General features: G+C 43.1%; 1 protein-coding gene across 4 annotated transcripts in view; it reads left to right on the forward strand.

The window, feature by feature from the left end:
- Positions 1–1,859: 1,859 nt before the first annotated feature.
- TLN2 (talin 2) overlaps positions 1,860–24,557 on the forward strand; it is a 382,138-nt gene continuing 359,440 nt past the window's right edge. For all 4 annotated transcript variants that reach the window (XM_054041883.1, XM_054041884.1, XM_054041885.1 and 1 more), the window contains exon 1: positions 1,860–1,937. The gene's annotated coding sequence lies outside the window, so the exon portion shown is untranslated. The remainder of the gene's footprint in view (positions 1,938–24,557) is intronic.

Genomic DNA, 24,557 nt, shown 5'->3' on the forward strand with positions numbered 1-24,557 from the left:
CTGCAACTTGCTGCGCTCAGGGGTGTGAAAAAACACCCCCCCGAGCGCAGCGAGAGCAGCGCTGTAAAGCGCCAGTGGAATCAGAGCCTGCAGCGCTGCATGCTCGCTTGCAGCACTGCAAGCTATTCCCCTCGGAGAGGTGGAGTACATACAGCGCTGCAAGAGCTCTCTCGCAGCGCTGGCGGCGCGACTACACTCATGCTTCACAGTGCTGTGAAGTCCCGAGTGTAGCCAAGGCCACTGCCTGCACTACCAGTAGAGTTAATGCAGAACAAACCCTTAGTTTCCTTTGTTCCAACAGCAGTTTCCAGCTAGTACTACGTTTAAAAGCTTAATATGACCAAATATAAATGGCTGTTTTGCCTTGAACGAGTTGATATTTTTATTCACGTTGAAATAATACATTGCGCAGAATTTTGTTTGGCCCAGAAGCTCCTGTCTAAGATGGTGATGAATGAACAGGAGGTGTGACCTACCTACAGTGTAGGTGCAGGGGTGCTTAAGTTGGCATTTTATAGATGTTTGATGAATAAAATGTAAATTGCACCAATGTAGGGTTCAGGTCAACAAGGCTCTGTATGGGAGAGGATCTGCCCTTGTGGGTCTCTTTGCAAAATTCAAGTTTAGGTTCACTTGCTCTTTAGCCCACTGGGTTGGTTTCAGAATAAAATATAGTTACCTAAGTGCAAGGGGAGGGAAGGAAGCTTAAAGAGACCTATTAATTTAATCTAGCTCTGTAGAAACATTGCCTCAATTTTTGAGAATTCCTGCAATCTCCATCTTGGGTGTCCTACATGCCTATTGCTGTAGTATATACACTATCTCAGCCCTTTAACCCCACTTCCTAAGAGTCTGCAGTGTTAGAAAAGTAATTTAACTTAGACTAAAAGTCTGGTACTCACTACCTGGGTTTACATACTTGACAATATTGTATCAGAGGGGTAGCCGTAGTCTGAATCTGTAAAAAGCAACAGAGGGTCTTGTGGCACCTTTGAGACTAACAGAAGTATTGGGAGCATAAGCTTTCGTGGGTAAGAACCTCACTTCTTCAGATACCATACAATATTGTGGTATAGATATGAGTAAAGGTGAGGGCAAGTGTCTGGCAAATGTCGAGAACACTGCATTTTCTCTAACAATAAATGAATTGCTCCACAAATCAATTTCCCTACTTACAGAATTCTTTATTCTTCTCTGCTTTCCACATCCCTGAAACGAAGCCATGTCCTGGCCTACTTCCCTCCTGAAAACTATCCCAGGGCCACTGGCAGCTGTGACTGAAGAGGGGGACATCTTCAATGGAGGCAGAGCTCCTTGCTGTAGTGCCGGCTGCCCTGCCAGAGGAGGGACAGAGGGCAGGGCAGCCTGTTATTGGGGGGAGAGAGGTTCATACTGCAGCTGGGAACAGAGATCCCCCCTTCCCACCATCCAGCTGGATCAATGGATTTTTTTCAGCAGGGTCCCCTTTCCTCCCCTCTCAGCTGGGAGTCAGAACCCTGGGTGGAGTGGGATGGGGGGGGTCTCTGCAGCAGCTGCCCCCATATCCTCACTCGCAGGTAAGAGAAGGCAACAGGGGGACCTTGCTGCCTAAATCCAGTGAACCGGGGGATGTCTCTGTGGAGGGGAAGCCGCTGCTGCGCTAGAGAGGTGCCAGGGTGGGGTGCGGGTGGGGGGTGCCTACTCCAGCTGGGGGGTGGGGGGGTGAGAGGAGGAGGCGGCTGCATGGTCGGGAGGAGGAAGGCAGACCAGTCCCAGAGTGATGACGCGTTTCCTGCTCTCCCTGGGTAGGGGGCTCCGAGCCTGGAGTGAGCAGCAGCTGCAAGAGGCTGAGGAGGAGCAGAGCGCAGGAGCAGGCGGCACTGTCAGGCAAGGAAGGGGGGAAGGAAGCGAACTGCAGGGGTTAGGCGCTTTGCAATGCAACAGTAACGCCTGTCCCGGTAGGAGTCTCTGAGGAACCCTTTCCTTCTCCTGCTATTGCACGTTGCATGGAATTTCTCGTGTTTCTTTTTTTAACCCAGGGAATAATCCCTGTGTGAACGGGCTGAGTGGTGGGAATGCAGAAAGCCAGTGCGAAGCCTGGCCGTGCAAAGGGAGCGCTAGATCTGCAGGGGAATGAACCTCCACCTGTCTTTTGCATGTAGCTATTGCATTGCACTCAGCCTCGCAAGGAGACGGGTGAATTTTCTTGAACCTGGTAGAGGAATCTTGTCTGGAAGCTCAAGGCTGGCTCGGCTCAGCTTTCGCCCCTGATCCCTTTTCCGGTGATTGGGCTTTTGCAAAAAGCAGACCAGATGCATGGAGTGACCCTTCCAGATCCGGTTGCTGGAACTGGAGCGTGTTAACGCTTGTTGATAGCTAGCTTCATTCCAGCACAATCTAATCCACGCCGAAACGCTGCCCTGCTCACTGGAGGCTGGCTGCAGAATGGAGGAGACCCAGGGAGCTGTAATAAAAGCCGTTTAAACGTGGAGTAAGGCTCTTCCCCTGCCCTGCTTACATTCCCCCACCACACCCCCTACACCGGAGCAGGCTGCTGCACGCGAAAGCAGTGCAGACTAGCACGAGAGGAGACCGGGGAAAAGATGCAAAAGGGGCTGCTTTGCTTATTTCCCTCCTGCATCAGCCGGAGCGAGCTCGGTGTGGAGCAATCCGCTGCCTCTTGTAATTTAACTCTGGGGCCTCAGGTCTGGTTTTGGGGGGGGGGGGGGAGCCGGTGGAAGTGGCTGAGGGGTGGGAGCCATATTTTTGTTACTCTGAGATTTTATTAGACCAGCCCACGTTGTATGCATTGAGCAGCAGTAAAGGGGGTGGTGGTGTGCGGCGGGGTGTGTGTGTGTGTGTGTTATACACCACCATCATTCCTTGCCTCCCGTACGTGTGTCCAGAAGAGCCAACTTCGGATGGGGGGGCTGGGAGGCGGGCGGTGGCTGATGCAGGAGCTGTCTGGCTTGGCTGATGTGCAGAGGGTGAGAGATTGCACTGAAGATAAGAGCTTCCCATGCGCGTTACAAGGCAGCGAGCGCCGACCTCTCAAGGACGATCATTTCTCTCTCTCTCTCTCCTTTTATTGCTGAGAGGGGCGCGGGGCTGGGGTTCGGCAGCGGGGCTAGTTTGCAGGTTGTGGGAGAGACGCAGGCTCGCCCAGCAGGCGAGGGATGGACCCTGCGCTCGGGTGGGGAGAGCTGGGGGCTCTCCCAACTCTCTTCCTCTGGCAGGAAGGCAGGGCAGATTCAAGGGAAGGGGGCGTGGGAGGCTGGCGGAGCCTGGGGGATGGGCTGGCAGGCGTGTGAAAAGACGAGCGGCTTTTTCTATCGGGCCCCCAGAAAAGCTGTTGGTAGTTCCGGGGACTGTTCTGCCCCGGGGGCGAGCATCTGTCTTCACAAGGTGTGAAGAACTTGGTCTCTCAGCGTGGGTCGAGTGCGTCGATTGTACTTGTGTTGCTGCTGAGGTGGGGTTATTTACACCTTCCGTGGGGCTAGGGTTTCCCGTGCCTTTCTTTCCTTTGAAATGACCCTAAAAGGTGCATCTGTTTGCTTGCTGCATATTCATGCCTTTATGTTGTGATTGCAAGATGCCCCCTAGTACAACGTAGGGTAGTTTCGTAGCAGCAAATTGATCTCTGCAAGCAGTTGGCGTAACAGGATATTTGCAATTTTAACAATAAACACTGGTGATTGTTTTTAACATTATCTTAGGTTATTTACATCCTTTGCAGGTTTTTTTTTGCTCTTCATTAACTCTAGATGGATCACATTCACTTGTTTATTGTCTATTTCACTTAGTCTTTTGCACTAAACCAGTTCTGCAATGCCTGGCTTTAAATAACAAGATAACGTTCACTGATTTAAAAAAAAAATCCAAAAAATTAAACAATTGCTCACTTCCTTTCCAAGTCTTGTAAAAATGTACTTTGTCAAACTTACTTTGGGAGCCAAGTTTCATCCATGTTCCTTTCATGCCAGAGACTGTGCTCTAAGTTTGAAAGTATGCTTCTAACAAACATTAGTTCATGCTGTGTAAGAGGTTCTGCATGAGCAGGGAAAGAAAACCTAAGTGTGCATGGTGGGAATCTTACAAACACTTTCTCATACTGGGAAAAAAAACCTCAGATTGTTTGCAGGTATGATGTGAAACACCACCTCCTGCATGCTAATTTATTCTCATTTGTAGGGCCGTGTACTGCATGCCAATATTGATGAAAGCTGCCAGTATTAGTCATAATATCATATACAAATCTAGCACATGGAAAATTTCCATATGTTGATTCTGTTTGAGATAACAAATAACTGCCATGTAGTTAGCATAAATGAGTCTAACTTTTAACTCCAGCAAATGAAAGTATAGACAAGTCGGTTTGTTTAAAAAACAAATTAGAGAAATTATGTGAAAATAGCTGGATAAATATTATTACTCCTGTGATCTACATCCTATATGAACTGAGTGCTGTGATATTTTTGACTTTTTACTCACTAGTTGCTGCAAAACTACAGGATTATGTTGGGTTCTCTTGTTGCCTGTGCATCAGCAGCAGAACTGTGGAATTTAAATCAGATTATAATATATTTGGATCCCGGCTCCAGATTGAATGCTGTTTGACTTCTACTCACTGGGCTGAGTTTGCAGGGTTGTCAGAGACAAACTAGCTCAGTTTACAAGTTTTGTATCTCAAACTTTACAGCAAATATGGAACCTCAGAATAGCACTTCTAGTGAGTTTACAGTATTAACTGTAAAAAGAACGAGGAGTACTTGTGGCACCTTAGAGACTAACAAATTTTTTTGGGTGTAAGCTTTTGTTAGTCTCTAAGGTGCCACAAGTACTCCTTGTTCTTTTTGCTGATACAGACTAACATGGCGACCACTCTGAAACCTGTCAGTATTAACTGTAGTGCTTAAGTTTGAGTATTGCTGAATAGCTGACCTGCATAGTGTTAAAATAACATCATCTGTTACATGATATGTAATGGAATGTGGTAAACTCTACTTTGAATCTATTTGAAATGTTGCCAGAACACGGTAGTAGTGACTAAAGATTTTTTGCAGTGGTGGTTAAACTAGCAGGAATCATAAGATAATAGAGGTGGGGTGGAAATAAATGTACCTTCTGGAGTGATCACTGTAAGATGCCAAGGATTAAGTAGTTCAACTCTGAGCTCATTTGTTATGCAGTTTGATTTCTTTTATCAGTTGCCAGCTAATCAAACTGCTGAATTCTATTTAAATTAGAAAAATCACCTGCAGTTAAAATACAGTTGTGATAGCACATAGCTGTGTTTTATTCTATACAAGTCTCAAGGTTTTTATGGCTTGAAAGATCTCTAGCTATTGTTGAAATCATGTGATGTAGCTTGAACAGGATAAGCTTTATGGTGACTTAAAAACTCTGCTTGTGAAAGCTTTTTCCTCCCCTGTTAGGTACCAAATCTGGAAGGGTCCTGACCCATTGAAGCGAGGGGGTTCATGGGTTTCAGAACTGGATTTATATAATGTATGTATGTTTGGTTTTTTTTCTGCACAAATGTGAGGGCTGGGCATGGGCAGGTTCCAAAGCTGCCGGTGGTGAATTACTCATTAGAGCTAGACAGCAGTGCAGGCATCCAACTCCATTCATTTCCGTGGCATTCTGCTACTGGTGCATTATTCCAACCTGTATTGTCAGCATTATATGACTTAATGTGGTATCTAAAGTAATGCCTACATATTAGTGATAGGTCGGCCTCAGAAATTTCAATTAAACATCCAGGTTTTTTGGCATCTTGAGTTTGTAAAACTGGCCTAGGTATCTGGCTAGAAAAGGCTTTGGCTTTCAGATGCTGCTGCTCCACCAAGTCATAACGAGGAAAGGTAGAGACAAGAAAGTGTGTGTAAAACACTATACCCAACTTTAGAACATGAAAGGCCTGCTTCATGTTCACTATCAGAGGTTTGGTTTGCATGTTTACTAGCGAGTCCTTCCTTACTATTTGCAGACAATTGAATGCTGATAAAGTAGAAAATAGCAAACAGAATGGGGAGTGGTTATGAAGGATGTGGGAGTTGTCTGTAATGCTTCATGCATATTACAGGTTCAAACGGTTTGATTTTTGTTGTGGTGTTTGCTGTAGTATTACAAAGGGTTAAATCCAGTAGGCGTTACCTGCACATAGCAGGAAAGGGAACAATAGCATCAGATAGCCCCATTTACCCATAATTAAAGGACAATGCAGGTGTCACCGGGCGTTTGAAGATTCACCTCTGACTGTGCTGATTTCAACAGTCTGGCTTGTAAACATGGGAGTGGGAATCCATGTGAGGAAAAGAACCAAGAATTTAAGAGTGTATAAAAAGTCCCTGGAGATGAGGGGGAAGAGGGAGGCAGACACTACGGGGTAGTCCCCAGAAGTTGGGGAGTCTGGGATGAGCTAAGCCTATGTAAACCTTTACGTAAGATTGATATGCATAGATTTTTTTTATTGTATTTATATCCCCTTTCTCTCATGCTTTGTTCCCACTGTTGATATTAAATAAAACTATATTTATTTGTGAAAAGGGCATCTGGTCACTGAATAAACCACTAATCGCAGCTCCTGAAGGGAAGACTTGCAGGTAGCAGATCTGACAGGGTTCAGCTGGGTCAGCATGATTGATACATACGTTAAAATGACCCTGGGCCCAGACTAAATGTAGGGAATTGTGAGACTCCATCCCAGGACAGGTGAAGGAAACAAGCCTATCATCTGAGGGGGTGCATTCAGAGATCAGAAGAGTGCAGCTAGCTCTGAAACCATGACTGGTGACCCACAATACTTGGTGCTGAAGTGTGAATGTTGAATTTTTAGTTTTCAGAGTATTCAGTAAAGCTGTGCCAAGACTGGGAATCTTGCTTCATGGTGGTGTCAGGAAACCATTTCCCTGGGCGTGGTGTACACATACTTATCTTGAATTGAACTTGAATTAATCTGGGAAGCTGGTAAATTCTCACTGTTTTCCAGCCAAACCCATAAATTGGGATTCCATCTCCAGAGATCTATCCCCTCAGTTCTCAAAGTTTTACCAAAGCATCCTGATAAAACTAGAAAATTGAGTGCCTGAATTTGCTACGTGATAGTTAATGTACAATATAGTCATCTTAAAATACCTTTGCAATACCGTGGTTCTAATTTCTCAGTTAAGTCCGTCCTTTTACTTGGCAACAGCCCTGTTTCTGCCAAGCTGAGGTCAGGGTGGTACTTGAAATTAAACAACCTACATTCTCTTTTGTATTCAAAGCCATTATCTTTCTGTACGTGTGCACTGGGAAAAAAGTGTCAGAACTTAAGACACAAAGACAGAGTTTTGTGCTTTAATATCTGACAGCTTTTGTATGGTTGAGACTTGCTCTTTCTTTTAAAAAGATGACTTCTCACCTTTGGGAAGAGGGGGAAGAAAAATGTTCAAGGTACTAAATCATCTTGAATAACAATTAAAGAAATAAATGAATGGTACTATCTGGGTCACTTCACTTCTTGGCCAATGCAAGGATAACTTATATTTTTATCAGTGGTGTAGTTGGAACTAGTTCCAACTACACCTCTAACCCGATATAACACGACCCGATATAACATGAATTCGGGTATAACGTGGTAAAGCAGCGCTCCGGGGGGCGGGGCTGCGCACTCCGGTAGATCAAAGCAAGTTCGATATAACGGGGTTTCACCTATAACGCAGTAAGATTTTTTGGCTCCCGAGGACAGCGTTATATCGGGGTAGAGGTGTATATATCATAGCATTTAGTGATTTAACAGGACTGGAGTAACGGGATTAGCACCTTACGTGGTAGAATTGTCTCCCACTGCAAAAAGGCCTCATTGATACTTCTTCTTGAAAATTGTCTACATTGCATCTTTCAAAAAAAAAAAAAAAAACGAACACAAAAAATATGGATAAATAAATCCTGTTTTTCCATCTCTCTTGGCTCTTAGTTTGACCTGGCTACATTTATTGTGCATATCTTATATAAAGATTGTTAGAAAAGCCTGCTGTTTCTCAAAACAGTGGGTCTTTCTGGACTCAACGGCATTTCTCTATTCTGGAATTTAACTGTTTCACATAACATTTGAGTGTTGTGTGAGCATAAAATAAATTTGAAAACTCTGACATTTTGACACTGAAGCCTTTTTAGCATCAATCTGAATGGATAAGAACTTTAACTAGTCTTAAGGTTACTGATGGCAGGACTGGCTATTTGAAATTCTGTTCTAACTGACCCAATAAATAGTTGTTTTAGTTATAGGAATAGTTGGCCTAGTAATGTGGTAGCAGTGGAGGTGAGAAATGAGTCTGCATCAGAGATGATCCTGGGGTGAGGAAAAGGGAAAAAAATAGTGTGATACAGTCTAATTGGTGAGGTTAAAGGACAAGACAAATAAGACTTTTTGTAGAAATAATATATGAAATGCTGGAGACCTATTTAACGTGTTGCACTGTTGTGATCCCAGACAGAATCAACCTGCAGCTAGGCAGGTGTTTTTATATGAAACCAAGAAGCAGGAGGAAGAATAGCAATTTAAGTTACTACCCTGAAGTGTGGCATACATGTAATTTTTGGAATAAGACTTCCCAGTCAGCCAGGATTGTTTGTGAGATACATTCCAATCTAAGGAAATAATTGCCTTGATTTTCTCCCGGGCAGAGAAATGTCTCCAGTTTGTAAGGGAGAATTGAACTGTCAAAGGAAAGGATCAAGAGAAGCAGCCACTAGTGCCGAACAAGAATATGGGGTCAGGCCAAAGGAATCTAGGAGGAAGAACAGATCAATGGAGAATGCGGACATCCTGACCCAGTGTGTATTGTGGAAAGCCAGCACTAAAAGGAGGAGGAAAATGCCCAGCCTATGCATAAAGGTGTGAGAAATGACCACTTTGTATCCATGTTGAAGCTACCCCAAGAGAGAGAATGCATGCAATGGCAAAGGATGTGGTGACCTCAGAAGACAAGCTAAGAACTCTCAACATACATATAGCTGATTTAACTGCTGCGTTTGCAACTTCATATATAAGGCCAAAAAAACAACTTGATTCCAGCTGGATTGCACAGCCAGCTGCAAAGTAATCCAGCAAGTTTTAAAACCAGCAATACTGGACTGGAGAAATGGGACCAAGTGTTGGCTAAGTACAATAAAGTCACTCAGGCTAGTGGGTAAATGCAAGAGGACTAAAACCCATGCAAAGAGGTAACTGTTTGGACTTTGGTGCCCAGTTGGTGAGACCGGGCAATGTTTTTCTTTGTTGGGCAGGACAAATGATGGATTTCATTACCCTACAGTACCAGGAGAGCAAACAAATTGGAGTGGGCAACATGGGCTTTGTCCAGTGTTGCCACAGAGTAGTAAGGTGTACTTTAAAAACAGACACCTAGAGGGCAAGCTCAGGTTAGAGATGATCCCCAGGTACTTCCCATGAAACGTCCAAATGTTGAGTTTTGTCAGTCCTGGTGGAGCCATTGAAGCAAGTAAAAAGAACAGGCATACTTGTGGCACCTTAGCTCTGGTCTACACTACGAATTTAGGTCGAATTTAGCAGCGTTACATCGATTTAACCCTGCACCCGTCCACACGACGAAGCCGTTTTTTTCAACTTAAAGGGCTCTTAAAATTGATTTCTGTACTTCTCCCCTGACGAAGGGATTAGCGCTGAAATCGACATCGCCGGGTCGAATTTGGAGTAGTGTGGACGCAATTCGACGGTATTGGCCTCCAGGAGCTATCCCAGAGTGCTCCATTGTGACCGCTCTGCAGGTACACAGGAAAAGCCCCGGGAACTTTTGAATTTCATTTCCTGTTTGGCCAGTGTGGCGAACTCAGCAGCACAGGTGACCATGCAGTCCCCCCCAGAATGTGTCAACGTTCCCCCTATCATCTCCGTCCTTGAGGTTATCGCAGATTAGAAGGTGAAAAAAATGCACTCGCGATGACCTGTTTTCCGAGCTCATGCAGTCCTCCCGCGCTGATAGGGCATAGTGTAATGCATGGAGGCATTCAGTGGCAGAGGCCAGGACAGAATTGCTGTGTTTGCTTAATGGCAAAAGTATCATGCCTCGCTAGCGATCCTGCCCGAGCCAGGTTGCTGTGTCAGCCTTGGGCGGGGGCATGACCGCTTTGTGAGCAGGAAGGCCATAGATATAGACTTTTTGCATTAGGTAGCTTCTGTAGCTAGAGAAAACATTCCTGTGCATTCGGCAAAGTCTGTGGCAAAAAAAGAGAAGCCCCGTAGTGTAGTGGTTATCACATTCACCTAACACATGAAAGCCCTGTAGTATAGTGGTGATCACGTTCACCTAACACACGAAACGTCACTGGTTCGAAACCGGGCAGAAACAGGTCACTCTTCCTTTTTCTGACTCCCCTCCTGCATTTTTAGTCTTAGAACAGACCGCGCTGTGAAATTTTACTTTGAATTATATCAATTATGAGTTTAATATGGAAGCTCTCTCTGTTATAGTCCCGGGTTCCTTACCCTTTCAGCTGCTCTGATAAATTAACATTTTTGTTAGAGGCAGGGGAAAATTTTCATGAAGCCTTTCATAGGGTCACTGTGGGATAGCTACCCACAGTGCCACGGTCTGAAAGTCAACGCTAGCCTTGGTACTGTGGACACACTCCTCTGAATTAATGGTCTTAAGTGGGGACACACACAATCGACTGTATAACATCGATTTCTATAAATTTGACCTAATTTCTTACTGTAGACATACCCTTAGAGACTAACATTCTATGCATCCAATGAAGTGGGCTGTAGCCCATGAAAGCTTATGCTCAAATAAATATGTTAGTTTCTAAGGTGCCACAAGTCCTGTTCTTTTTGCAGATACAGACTAACACGGCTGCTACTCTGAAACCTGAAGCAAGTAACAAGCTTGATGAGTTTCTTACAGCTGTCAGAATTAGCAGTGGCGAGTGGGTCAGCCGTCAAAGTAGCCATCCGTTAATATGAGTTGATGCAAAAATGCTGAGTGGAACACTGAAAAGAAGTTGAGGATATGCTACCTGAGATACCAGCGCACAAGCATTCACTCTTAAATGTTAATGGGTTCTAGAATAACAAGGTGGGGGAATTTTGTCATCCCTTCTGACAAATGATGTTGGGTACGTGGGCCTGTGGAAATTGATTTACGCTGAAGTGTTTAAAGATAAACTGAATCAGATTCAAGAGGCATTTGCAGGCATCAAGATTGTGGCCAGTGAGGGTATGATATCAAAAGAAGGGGCATGTTTTGTGTCAGGACCATGATTGCAAGCTGCATCTCCTGCACAGGTGCTGGGACTGGAATAAAAGGCTGGATGTAGAAGAGCTGAAGGCATTGTACTAGCAACTGTTGGCCCTAACAAGAAATCAAACATACTCACTGTTTGCAGCATCTGGAAGAAGCCCCAGGTAGTCTCTCACCAGGGGGCATGGAGGGCAAGGACTGGCTAGTCAAAGCCTGTCAGTAAATAGTGTCCTTATTTTTGTTTTAAAGAGCCAGTGTAATTAAACTGATCCATCATTGGGGTGTAGGAGGCAGCTGTTGCTTATCTTTAGGCTGGCTGTGACTTCTCTGCTCCTGTATGGTGTGCTGGGGATCACTACAGAAAGATGGGGAACCTCTGCCTTCCTGTCATGCCAGCTGGCTCTGTGTGGGAATAACATTAATTCACTGGCATAGTGTGTGGGAAGGAGTGATGCATTAATTGGGTGCAGACTCAAGCCAGTGTGTGACGAGAATGTTCAGGCTGAAGAAGTGGGACATAGTCCATAGTCCTTCATGAATCCTTCCCAACAGGAAGGATGTGGTTTGGAAAGATCTTGGTGTAGCAACAAGGCTTGGTGCTTGTTGAGGTTTACCCAACATACACGTGAACTTATCTGACTGAATGTACCTGAAATTGAAAGAAGTGGTAGGAAACAAGCTATTAAGTGGATAGAAATGAAAACGTAATGAATGTATAAACATCACCAAGAAACAAGCAGTAAAATACATGATTTTGCTTATTCCAAAGCGTAGGAAAATCAGTTAGTTTAGATTCTTCATGGTTAAATATACCAGTGAAAAGAAGTTGTGTATATTGAAATGGAAGACAAGACCATGTCCGAAAGAAGCTGCAATAGTCACTTTTTTTTCCTTGTTGCAAACGTTTAGCACTTTTAAACATAAAAAATCAGGAGTCACCTGTTTGCCTTTGCTACCCCAAAAATTGTAAAGCCAAATGTGACTATTTCATGAGCAACTTAAAGTTGCAGACTTTTATGTTAATATATAATTCAGTGCAGTACAAAATGACCTGTCTTCCCTTGTGTTACTGACGCATGTACTCCTTTAGCCCGACTTAAATAGGCAGATCCACTACTATCTTCTGCAGTTGAAGACAGGATAAACTAAGGAAGTAAACATACCTATGCTACAAATCTACATGCATAGTCTACTGAGGACTGGTTGTGCCAGTCAGAGTGTCCACTGTTAATGGCGTCACACCAGGCATCGTGTAGTGATGTTCCCAGATCTGGCTCAATCCTGTGAATTCATGAATCCTTGGCGTGACCCTGCAGGTGGTGCCAGGTAGGGTCAGGCCATGCACCGTTTTGCTTGTTGATAGAGAGCATGGCGTGCTGGGGTGTCTTGTCCATCCTGGTGACATGACTGAAGAGAGTACAATGCCACTTGTTAAGATAATGAACAATTAAAGGAAGACCAGATCTTTGGGGTTATGATTTTTCTCAAAGTCAAACTGGTCAAACAATGGAACTGACTCAATAAAGGCTGCAAATATCTATACAGGAAAAATGCATTTCTACTTAATGCTATTATTGGTTCCCTTCTGAAATGGAGAATCAGAGTTTGTGACTGAAGATGCCATCCAAATATGAGAGGGAGCTCTCTGGCACATGAGTCTGATAAGAATAAAATGAAAGATGCAATCAAAACTAATTTCTCACATACAGGTGTCCAGTATGCTTCTACAATCCTAAATCATTCTGTAGAAGTTGCAATTTCTCAGAAAATCACAACTCTTCTGGTCAGCTGAAGAGGGAGAATGGATGTCCCAGCTTAACAGTGACATACTGTGCCGCTCTTGAAGACTGTCTTCTATATTTGAGTCCAGCTACTATAATAGTTGAAATGCTGCCTGAGCACAAAGTTGACTTAAATCTCAAAATGGTGCTCATATTGTACAGCTGGGGACTTGGTAGAGTGATGCTAAGGTATTTAAGGAAGTTTCAGAGACTTTACAGGCTACAGGTTTGATACTGTTAGAGTAAAAAGGAAACTTGACTAGCTAGAACTAGAATGGCACAAAATCAGTAAAAATTAGAAGCTATGGAACCTTTCAGTGAAACAGCCAGCGTGACTTAACACAATTACAAGGGTGATTGAGTTCAAAAGATGAAAAGTGGATGAAAACACAACCTTAAATTCAACACCAAAGACCTGGATTTCTGTGTCAGTTGTGCTGGTGAAATAGGTTGTTAGTTTACTGAATCAAAATCATGGAAAACAAAGTGGGGGAAAAAAGACAGTGGAATTGAGAATTATTTAGTTTTTAAAAAGACCTGTGTTGTTATGAAACCAGCTCAGTACTAACTGGATATTTGGCTCACATGGCTAGGCTGAGTTTTTGCAGCAAAAAAATTTGGTGGAGTCTGTTTCTAGAGGCATGTAAGAGAGATTGGCCTGAGAGATTCGTGTGGATGTGATGATTATTTTGTCTTAACTAAGCAATGCAAGTTCTTCCCTTTAGACCAGGGGTCGGCAGCCTTTCAGGAGTGGTGTGCCAAGTCTTCATTTATTCACTCTGATTTAAGATTTCATGTGCCAGTAATACATATTAATGTTTTTAGAAGGTCTCTTTCTAGAAGTCTATAATATATAACTAAACTATTGTTGTATGTAAAGTAAATTAGGTTTTTAAAATGTTTAAGAAGCTTCATTTAAAATTAAATTAAAATGCAGATCCCCTCGGACCGGTGTCCAGGACCCGGGCAGTGTGAGTGCCACTGAAAATCAGCTCGTGTGCTGCCTTCGGCACATGTGCCATAGATTGCCTAACCCTGCTTTAGACAGTACGTGTCTCTTTCTGTGTTTTGAGGATTCACTCTACTTAGTGTCTGGCTACATTTAATGGAACTTCCTGGTTCAGTTTGCTTTTTCCCAGACTAGTATTTCAGTTTGGGTGGTGCCAGTAACAACAAAAAAGCTCAAGTTTCTGCCTATTGATGAAATCTAACTATCTCGTTTGAATTCCACCTGGTAAGACTACGCTATATACTGACAGGTTTCAGAGTAACAGCCGTGTTAGTCTGTATCCGCAAAAAGAAGAACAGGAGTACTTGTGGCACCTTAGAGACTAACAAATTTATTAGAGCATAAGCTTTTGTGGACTACAGCCCACTTCTTCGGATGCATATAGAGTGAAACATATATTGAGGAGATATATATACACACATACAGAGAGCATGAACAGGTGGGAGTTGTCTTACCAACTCTGAGAGGCCAATTAAGTAAGAGGAAAAAAACTTTTGAAGTGATAATCAAGCTAGCCCAGTACAGACAGTGTGATAAGAAGTGTGAGAATACTTACAAGGGGAGATAGATTCAATGTTTGTAATGGCTCAGCCATTCCCAGTCCTTATTCAATCCTGAGTTGATTGTATCTAGTTTGCATATCAATTCCAGCTCTAAGGTGCCACAAGTACCCCTGTTCTTTTTGCTATATACTGAGGTGTTCAGAACTGTGCATGGTGTTGTAAGTGGGATCTCCATAGCAAGCGTAGCTCTAGGGGAAAAAATGGAGTGCCAGCTGACATAGTACTTGGTTTGCATACAGTGAGGGTTATCTTCAAATCGCTTGCTGACTAATCCACCGATGCCTGTGAGGCAGTAAATAAGTATGGCCTTTTGTTGAAGCCAACTCCAGTTAGAAACTTTTCAACTTTGGCTTTTAAGAGCTCTTTTACATAGAAGAGCGCATGCTTGAAATGTCAGCTGGGAACGTACTACTCAGGATGTTAAGTGCAGCTGTGTAGCGTATGTACTACTAGAGTGTACCTTTTTGGCAGTATTGCATTCTTGTTTAAGGTTTCCAGTAAACTGCTTTCTAAGACCCTGAGCAGGCAAAACTCTTGTTTGCACTAGAGCGCTTAAATATTGCAGCTTTGAGTGTCCTTCCTCAATTCTAGTACCCACACGAGCTTGTCGTGATGCACAAGCATTCCAGTTGTATTCTCCCCTGCCCTTGCCCACCATTCTATGACATGCACTAGTGCAGCAGCTGTACTACTGTTTCTGGCCTTTCCGGTGCAATACCAAATGCTCCTGTGCACCCTTAACTAACAGACCTGTCTGCTCAGATGATGGACCCGCTGCCTGAATCACTTGCAGACAGTGGGTAGGCAGGCTTGACCATCCAGGCAGTACTTGTCCGGTTTTGGTTTCACAGTTAGGCAATGACTCGGAAAAAGATCAGGGGTTGTGGTGGATAACCAGCTGAATGTGAGCTTCCAGTGCAGCGCTGTGGCCAGAAGAGCTAAAGTGATCCTTGTATGCATAACAGAGGAATCTTCAGTAGGAGTAGAGAAGTTATTTTACCTCTGTATTTGGCACTGCTGTGACTGCTGCTAGAAGTGGTGTCCTGTGTCCACAGTTCAAGAAGGATAATGAAAAATGGAAGAGGGTTCACAGAAGAGCTATGAGAATGATGGATTGGAAAACATGCATTACAGTGATAGACTCAAGGACCTCAATCTATTGATCTTAACCAAGAGAAGGCTAAGCAGTGACTTGATTACAGTCTGTAAGTACCTGCCTAGGGAACAAGTATTGGATAATGGTCTCTTTGGTCTAGTAGAGGAAGGTATAACATGATCCAATGGCTGGAGGTTGAAACTAGGTAAATTTAGACTGTGAACAAGGTGTAAATGTTTAAGAGTGAGAGTAATTAACCACTGGAGCAATTTACCACGGGTGGTGGTAGATTCTCCATCACTGACAATTTATAAATCAAGATGGGATTTTTTTTCTAAACATTATGCTCTAAGGATTATTTTGGGGAAGTTCTATGCCTGTGTTATACCGGAGTTTAGACTAGATCATCACAATGGTCCCTTCCGGCTTTGGAATCTATGAATGTGGGCTGGCCATCTCCCAGTCCCTACACCAATTTCTCAGCACAGAGAATCACCCATACTTAAAATACAACTTTGTTTATGCTTCTATGAAGATACTTTTAAAAGTTACACAGGGTGTCACCTGAGTAACAGAAAATTCAGCAACTGCTGCATGCCTGTGCACACAGGTTAATGTGCTTATTTGCTTAAGTCCATTCATTGCCAAAATAGCATCTTCTTCTCACTTGGGTATGTTTCACTGCACCCGATAGTATTGGATGAGGGAAGGGGGCACAGAGGAATATTGTCTTGCTTTTAGACCTGGGCCCCCAGATCACTCTGATCTTACACCTAGAGAGAGGCGTGCCTAGAGAGCCTGCACAGCTGCCAATATGGTGAAGTTACGGATGGCTTTAACTTGATGTCTTTTTGTTTTCGCAAGTGTCATGAACTTACTTTGCTCCTCCTCACTAGTAGTCCCTTCTGCAAACAACATTTTGCTTCTGAAGTTTATGATAATCGAAGGCAGCTTTCAAATACACAACATAAAGTGGATGATGGGTTCTTTCAGCACAAGGCATAGCTTACGTGAGCGTTTAGCATGGTCCTGGGGCGCTGGACTCAGACTGGTGAGACCTAGCTTCTATTTCTGGCTCTGCCATTGACTGCAGAGTAAAAAAAAAATCACTTGACTTGTTCCCCTTCTATCCTTAGTCTGTTTTTGTCTATTCAGACAGCTTGCGGGATTCTTTCTAACCTCAGCAAGAAGAACTCTTTCTGTGTTTGTACAGCCCCTGGCACAATAGGATCCTAATCTTGGTTAGTTCTTGTGTTATTTTGGTGACTGCTGAGTCCTGAAAAGGAAAGTTAAGCTTGTTTCCACTTCTTGTTGCAGGTAAATGAATTGGTGACTAAAAATTAAACTCTTGGGACAGAGTGTGAAATAGAAACAGTAGCTGAGAACTTGATGGGCAAATCTCAGGTCATCTGTAAAATGGTACAGTAGTTTATTTGGAAGTAAATGTGAAGGTTGGCTCTTAAGTCTAAAGCACACAGTACCAGCATGTTGAATGGAGGAGTGCAATACACTTCTACCTCGATATAACGCTGTCCTCGGGAGCCAAAAAATCTTACCGCGTTATAGGTGAAACTGTGTTATATTGAACTTGCTTTGATCTGCCAGAGCGCGCAGCCCCGCCCCGCCCCCCCCCGGAGCGCTGCTTTACCGCGTTATATCCGAATTCGTGTTATATTGGGTCACGTTATGTCGGGGTAGAGGTGTACTTAAATACTGGAATTTAAAGGTGAACTAAAAGGCCTTTGTTTGCTCATAGCTGAGAGTTCAAGATCCTAGCTATTGATGTAACACCACTGCAACCTAGACATATGCTAAGTGAGCTGTGGTCTTGTCAGGTAACTAACGCTTAACTTAAGTAGAAGGTCATATTCAGATAAAGGTCAAAATCTGTCATCAAGTCTGTACGTATGGCTGATTTCTTAAGACTTGCCTAGAAGTTCTTAACAATTACCTCTTTAGGCAAAATCACCAATACAGAAGATTATAAGTGATTTGTTTCATATTCCCTCTGTTTGCACTTTGCCTGCCACTCCTGTGCTTCAGGACATGGTATTTAGTTACATAACACCCGTACATCCTGACAGCGTGCTGATTTTAATGAGCGTGTCTGACAAAGCGTGGCCCTAGGTCTTGAATGTTGAAGCTCTAAAGATAAGCTTTCTTAAATGGTTTAAGATTGTTGTCTGTGACTCCTAAGAGAAAGCAACCATTGTCATTCAGTTTGTAGGGCAGCCAGCACAAAGCAGCCCTGGTTTTGACTGAGGCCTCAAGCTACCATCTTAAAACAGATACAGTCCTTGGACTGGTACATGAAACACATACCTGCTACACGGGTGCCTTGGGGCACTTATTCTGTCTTGCTACGTGCCTGCTGAGGGACCAGTCATCCTTTCTTGTGCTGCTCAGCTTTCTGTAGCTCCCATTCATGAGCCATGAGTAGTAAAGTAAACCTCCAGCCTGCTAGGGGGAGGGAGGAACATGGAGGACTGCGGACAGCACAGCGTGAAAAGTTACTCAGAGCTGTTAGGGAGAGTTTCCCCAAACCAAAGAGGAGGAAGACGTGGATAAAAGGGCAAATGACAGAATCATGCAGTTGTGACACCCCCGCTCCCCTCCTCCCCCAACTCTAGCAAAGGCCTTATAGCTTTGTAAAACTGAAGATCTGCAGTATTTGCTACTTAGAGGGACTTTCAGTTTTTTAAATCTACATACTAGTCTAAAATTACCTTGAATTCAGAAATTACAAGAAGGGTGGACCAGTGGTTAAGGTATAGGTTCAAGTCTCTGATCAGACACACTTACTTACTCTGTGACCTTGGATACTTCACTTATGTGCTTTGTTTCTCAGTTCCCCATCATTAAAATGGGGATAATAGTAGTTCCCTACCTCACAGTGGTGGTGTAAGAATAAATACATCAAAGATTTAGGTGCTCAAATACTCAGTAATGGCCAGATAAGTAGCATAGATAGAAGTTGAATGCTACTGCAAACTCAGATAAAAGTAAAACTAATTGGAAAGTAGAATCAAGGCAAGCTTGTTAATAGAGTTGGCCTTCACTTTTTTATTTTTGATTTTGCATCAAATAATAATTAAGCGGACTCCAAACTTAACTTAAGGCTCTTTTCAACCACTATCTTGCCACTGTTCAAGAACCTAACCGTATTCAGAAAGCTTAGTGAGATACCACTTAGAGACTTACCTAAAATGTAATTGATTCAGTTGATATAATATGTGGTAATGCTCAGGTACCAGTGTCCTGCTGCATTAGTGGAGCCCACCTACTGGTTTTGGCTGTACATCTAGGTTGTTTTTGAAGGCCATCGGGAGTTTACTACTACTTTTTTCAAATGAAAGCAAGTGTATCTAAAGTCTAGCTTGACCCAACAGAAGAGAGATTTCTAGAGTTGCCATATCTGATAAGTAGAATTTGTCCTCTAGACTTCATAAGGTATTTGCTCGCTTCTAGAGTTAAAGCTTCAAAAAAGCAAAATAAGGGGACTTTGGGGACACTGGTGTTTAGATAATTCTGCATTTGTTCTGTGGGAACTAAGGCCATGTCTACACTACAGCTTATGTCGGCATAATTTAAGTTGCTTAGGGTGGGAATAAATCACCCCCCACACTGACGTAAGTTACACTGATATAAAGCCGGTGTGGACAGCACTATGTTTGCAGGAGAGCTCCTGCCACTCACTGGGGCTGGAGTAGTTAAACCAACGGGAGAGCTCTCTCCCATCTGCTTAGACTGGCTACATTAGAGAGCATACAATTATAGCCATGCCCTAAGTGATTTTTAGAAGGGATATGAATAGCAGGAAGTTAACAGTGGATGTTCCTTTACATGACAGAAGAAAACAAGGATATTTGAGATTGCTGTGCAAGTGAAAAGCAACAGAGGGTCCTGTGGCACCTTTGAGACTAACAGAAGTATTGGGAGCATAAGCTTTCGTGGGTAAGAACCTCACTTCTTCAGATGCAAGTAATGGAAATCTCCAGATGCAGCTATAAATCAGTATGGAGATAACGAGGTTAGTTCAATCAGGGAGGGTGAGGTGCTCTGCTAGCAGTTAAGGTGTGAACACCAAGGGAGGAGAAACTGCTTCTGTAGTGGGATAGCCATTCACAGTCTTTGTTTAATCCTGATCTGATGGTGTCAAATTTGCAAATGAACTGGAGCTCAGCAGTTTCTCTTTGGAGTCTGGTCCTGAAGTTTTTTTGCTGTAAGATGGCTACCTTTACATCTGCTATTGTGTGGCCAGGGAGGTTGAAGTGTTCTCCTACAGGTTTTTGTATATTGCCATTCCTGATATCTGACTTGTGTCCATTTATCCTCTTGCGTAGTGACTGTCCAGTTTGGCCAATGTACATAGCAGAGGGGCATTGCTGGCATATGATGGCATATATAACATTGGTGGACGTGCAGGTGAATGAGCCGGTGATGATGTAGCTGATCTGGTTAGGTCCTGTGATGGTGTTGCTGGTGTAGATATGTGGGCAGAGTTGGCATCGAGGTTTGTTGCATGGGCTGGTTCCTGAGTTAGAGTTGTTATGGTGCGGTGCGTGGTTGCTGGTGAGAATATGCTTAAGGTTGGCAGGTTGTCTGTGGGCGAGGACTGGCCTGCCTCCCAAGGTCTGTGAAAGTGAGGGATCATTGTCCAGGATGGGTTGTAGATCACTGATGATGCGTTGGAGAGGTTTAAGCTGAGGACTGTAGGTGATGGCCAGTGGAGTTCTGTTGGTTTCTCTTCTGGGCCTGTCTTGTAGCAGGAGGCTTCTGGGTACACGTCTGGCTCTGTTGATTTGTTTCTTTATTTCCTTGTGTGGGTATCGTAGTTTTGAGAATGCTTGGTGAAGATTTTGTAGGTGTTGGTCTGAGGGGTTGGAGCAGATGCGATTGTACCTCAGTGCTTGGCTGTAGACTGTGCAAGTGAGGGTTTTGGGTTTTTTGGAGAGGACAGTAAATTAGTTGGGTCTTCCTTGTGAATTAGCAGATGTTAAGGTCTTCTGAACTTGTGATAATTGGTTAGGCTCAAGTACACTTATATGCAACTGCATTTCAAAATTGTATGATTCATATTTCAGACTTACCAAAATAACTTCTTAACAGTAAAAATAATAGCTTCATTTGCTGAACAACAGCAATATTGAGGAAAACAGTATGAATGAAATTTCTTTATAAGTACTGGAGAGACCAGGTGAGTGAGACATACAGCTCTTCAGGTGACTTGAGTAAGCAGAAAACCTGTCTTTCACCAACAGAAGTTGGTCCAATAAAAGATATTACCTCACCCACCTTGTCTCTCTAGTATGCTGGGTCCAACATGGCTATAATACTGCAAATTATAAATACCGGTCTATGAAGAATGAGATTATTTACTTAGTGTGTTACTATACTGCAGGCAGCTAATGGAATTCTGTATCAGATGGCTTTTGGCAAAAGAACTGATATTTTGGTCTAGGTTGGAGTGGACATATCAATTGCCACTAGATAGTGAAATAGTTGGTACGCTTGATGACTGCCTAGGAGTGAATAACATGGAGGTTGTTCTTTGCTTTCATTGTTAAAATTATTCCTTGAAGTTCAGGGTTATGGAGCGCCAACAGGGTGGGTAGGCAAGTTTGTACTGGACACTGTCAGTAAAGGAGGTAATTCTTGAGTGTTCAGTGATGCTTAAATGGTGCCAGGTTAAAGTAGTCTCTCAAGTGTTTAATTAGGTTAATGCTTTAAAAATGTTGACATTCAAAACTGATTTGGATTAAAAAAAACATGTGAATGTGGGTTACTATTGGTCATGACTAACAGTAAATAAATTAAGCAGGTCATTTGGAGCAGAACTTGGAAGGGAAAACAATGTGCGCTTCCAGGAGGGTTTTTATGTCTTTTGTTAAATAGCCTTGCAGTGAAATTCAGTTATTGCTCAAGACACCAGCCACAATTGCTGAATTTAAGAGCCTACTTTTATTATCATGAGCAGTGTTTCCCAAACTTGGGATGCCGCTTGTGTAGGGAAAGCCCCTAGCCGGCTGGGCCAGTTTGTTTACCTGCCCTGTCCGCGGGTCCGGCCGATCGCGGCTCCCACTGGCCATGGTTTGCTGCTCCAGGCCGGACCTGCGGACAGGGCAGGTAAACAAACTGGCCCGGCCGGCTAGGGGCTTTCCCTACACAAGTGGCATCTCAGATTTGAGAAACACTGATCATGACCATACTGACTTGATTAACGAGTAACTGGTTCCTGTCCAGATTAGTCATGTTAAGGGAGAACATCAGACTGGCCGTAGGTTGTAAATAGGCTATATTTCATGAAAATAACTAGAACTAGCTTTTTGTACCGTGTTTCCCCGAAAATAAGACATCCTCCGAAAATAAGGCCTACTTACAGTTTTGCCTCTCGTTGTAATATAAGGCATCCCCCCGATAATAAGACCTCCCCGATAATAAGGCATCCACCGATAATAAGGCATTTTTTATTTCTGAAAAATAAGACATCCCCTGAAAATAAGACCTAGCGCATCTTTGGGAGCAAAAATTAATATAAGACACTGTCTTATTTTTGGGGAAACAGGGTACTATGTAAATCCTTAACTACTTACTCAGGGTTTGAATTGGCAGACTGTGACTGTAGCTGCCTGCTGCACTGAATGGTAATTTATGGTGTGTAAGCCTGATGATCAGACTAATTTAAGTATTAAATGTTGGGGAAACTTTAGTGTTAAATTCCTTACCATTGTCAGGTCTCTTCCTGGATGCTATATTAAAATGTAGATTGAGGCGATGCTATCTCTCCTTTGCAGAGTGGTGGTAGAAATAAAAAAATAATTAAACCAACTAAAATAAATGTCTGTTTCAAAGGTTAAGTTATCTAGTTTTGAACTGGAAAAACAAGTACCCGATGAGTGTCAGATCCTGTTTCTGCTGTAGTCTTCAAAATGAGGATTCATGGTACATAAAGTGCACTACTAGAGCCTATCATATTGTGCACTAAACAACACTGAGAGTCTGGGTCAGACTGTCAGCTAGTGTTTTTTCCAGGCCTCTGTTCTTGACTTGTTTTGTGGCAACTCTTGTTACAGTCAGAGTGAGTGAGTCTCAGGTTATATGTGAGTGAAGTAACAAAAGCGAAGAGTTTTAATGTCAGGGAGAAATGAAAATAACTGCATCACAATGCCCACCAGCTGCTGTAGAGCAGAAGTTTCTCTGCTATGTGGCTTTGAATTGCCTGAATTAGGAGAAATCTCTTTGGCTTACTTTGCTCCCACTTTGTGTTTGTAATTTGAAGTACCCCAAGTGAAAATAACATTACCTTTGTCCTACCTAAAATCAACTGCAGCCAGGAGCAGGTTTGACCCTTTCTGTAAGTCTGTTTGAGCAGTGTGTGAATGTTGACATTTTGAAGTATCGTAATTGACTTCTCAGTTAACCACCACAGAAGTGAATGGGGCGGTTAGCTATCTTCTGAGCTATTAGTTCAGATTCTTGGCTTAGTCATGTTGACATAGCTGCTTTAGTGACAATTACTTAATATTTTTTGAATGCTTCTTCACAAACAGATCAGCTAGAGATTCATTTAAATGAAGGTTGAGACTCTATATCGTGGCTTAGAGATCTGTTAGTGCCTCCCAACTGAAAGATGTCAATGAGAGCTATTTGTGTGCTCACAACTGAGGAAAAATATGGCTGGCTTCTTAGGGATCTCGATGTGTTTTGAGGGGGGAGGGATAGCTCAGTGGTTTGAGCCTGCTAAACCCAGGGTTGTGAGTTCAGTCCTTGAGGGGGGTCATTTAGGGATCTGGGGCACAAAAACAACAACCCTCTCCCCTGCCCCCTCCCCCCCCCTCCCCCCCCCCCCCCCAAAAAAACCTGTCAGGGACCGTACTTGGTCCTGCTAGTGGAGGCAGGGGACTGGAGTCGATGACCTTTCAAGGTCCCTTCGAGTTCTATGAAATAAGTATATCTCCATATTTATTATTTTATTTTAATCTAGCTTTAGGCACACTGCTTTCAAAAATTGCATCCTCATTTTATCCGGTGTCTGAAATACACAGTACCTGGCTTAAAATGCATTACCATAATTACAGTGGAAGTGAAGAGACAAACTTTGAAGTGAAGAAGGGGTGTATAGAGGGGATATGAGGGAGATTGGTTCTGTCTTACAAGTAGATTTAAAATAGTTTTGCCCACAAAAAGCTAAGTACCACAACTGGTACCCTTTAGGGCCAATTAACAAGTGAGCATCTAAAAGTGTAGCTTTAAAGGTCTGTCTTCTAAGGTTTTATCATTTTCATGATGTATGCTAGATAGCTCCCAGTTAAATGAACACATAATCTCTAATAAGAAGGGGCTAGACTCAGAGACCTTAAAGTAGAAGAGGAATTGATTTATTAAAAAACAAATACCAAAAAAAAAAAAAAAGTGCCACTTGGTTCTGACTGGTAGCTGAGGGACAGGTATGTCTGGGTGAGCAGAAAGAACTGACTCCTTATGTAACCATTTTCTGGAAGGTATTCAGAATCTTGCTGCACAATTTAATAATTAAATTAACATCAATACTCAGAGGAACTAAACTTTGCACATTTTTAAGACTATACATAAGTCTAATTTTAAAATTTACTTGACTCCTTGAGAGCTGAGGATAAATAGAAGTGCTCATGAATAAAATGAGTAATGGAGTGTATGTATGGATGACGTTTACTGTGAGTTAGAGACAAGAGTTATTGTTTCCATTAAAGCTGCCCAAGTATCTCCCATTAATCGTATGCTAAAATCATTCTTTTGCATTAAATTCTCATGCAAGCTGTTAATTTTGTCACTTGCCTTTTTTTTTTTTTTTTTTTAAATGGCATGCTTTCTCCATTGCCACCAGAAAAACATATGCGGGCCTGG

The sequence above is a fragment of the Malaclemys terrapin genome, chromosome 10 (assembly GCF_027887155.1).
Source record: "Malaclemys terrapin pileata isolate rMalTer1 chromosome 10, rMalTer1.hap1, whole genome shotgun sequence".
Taxonomy (NCBI): Eukaryota; Metazoa; Chordata; order Testudines; family Emydidae; genus Malaclemys; species Malaclemys terrapin.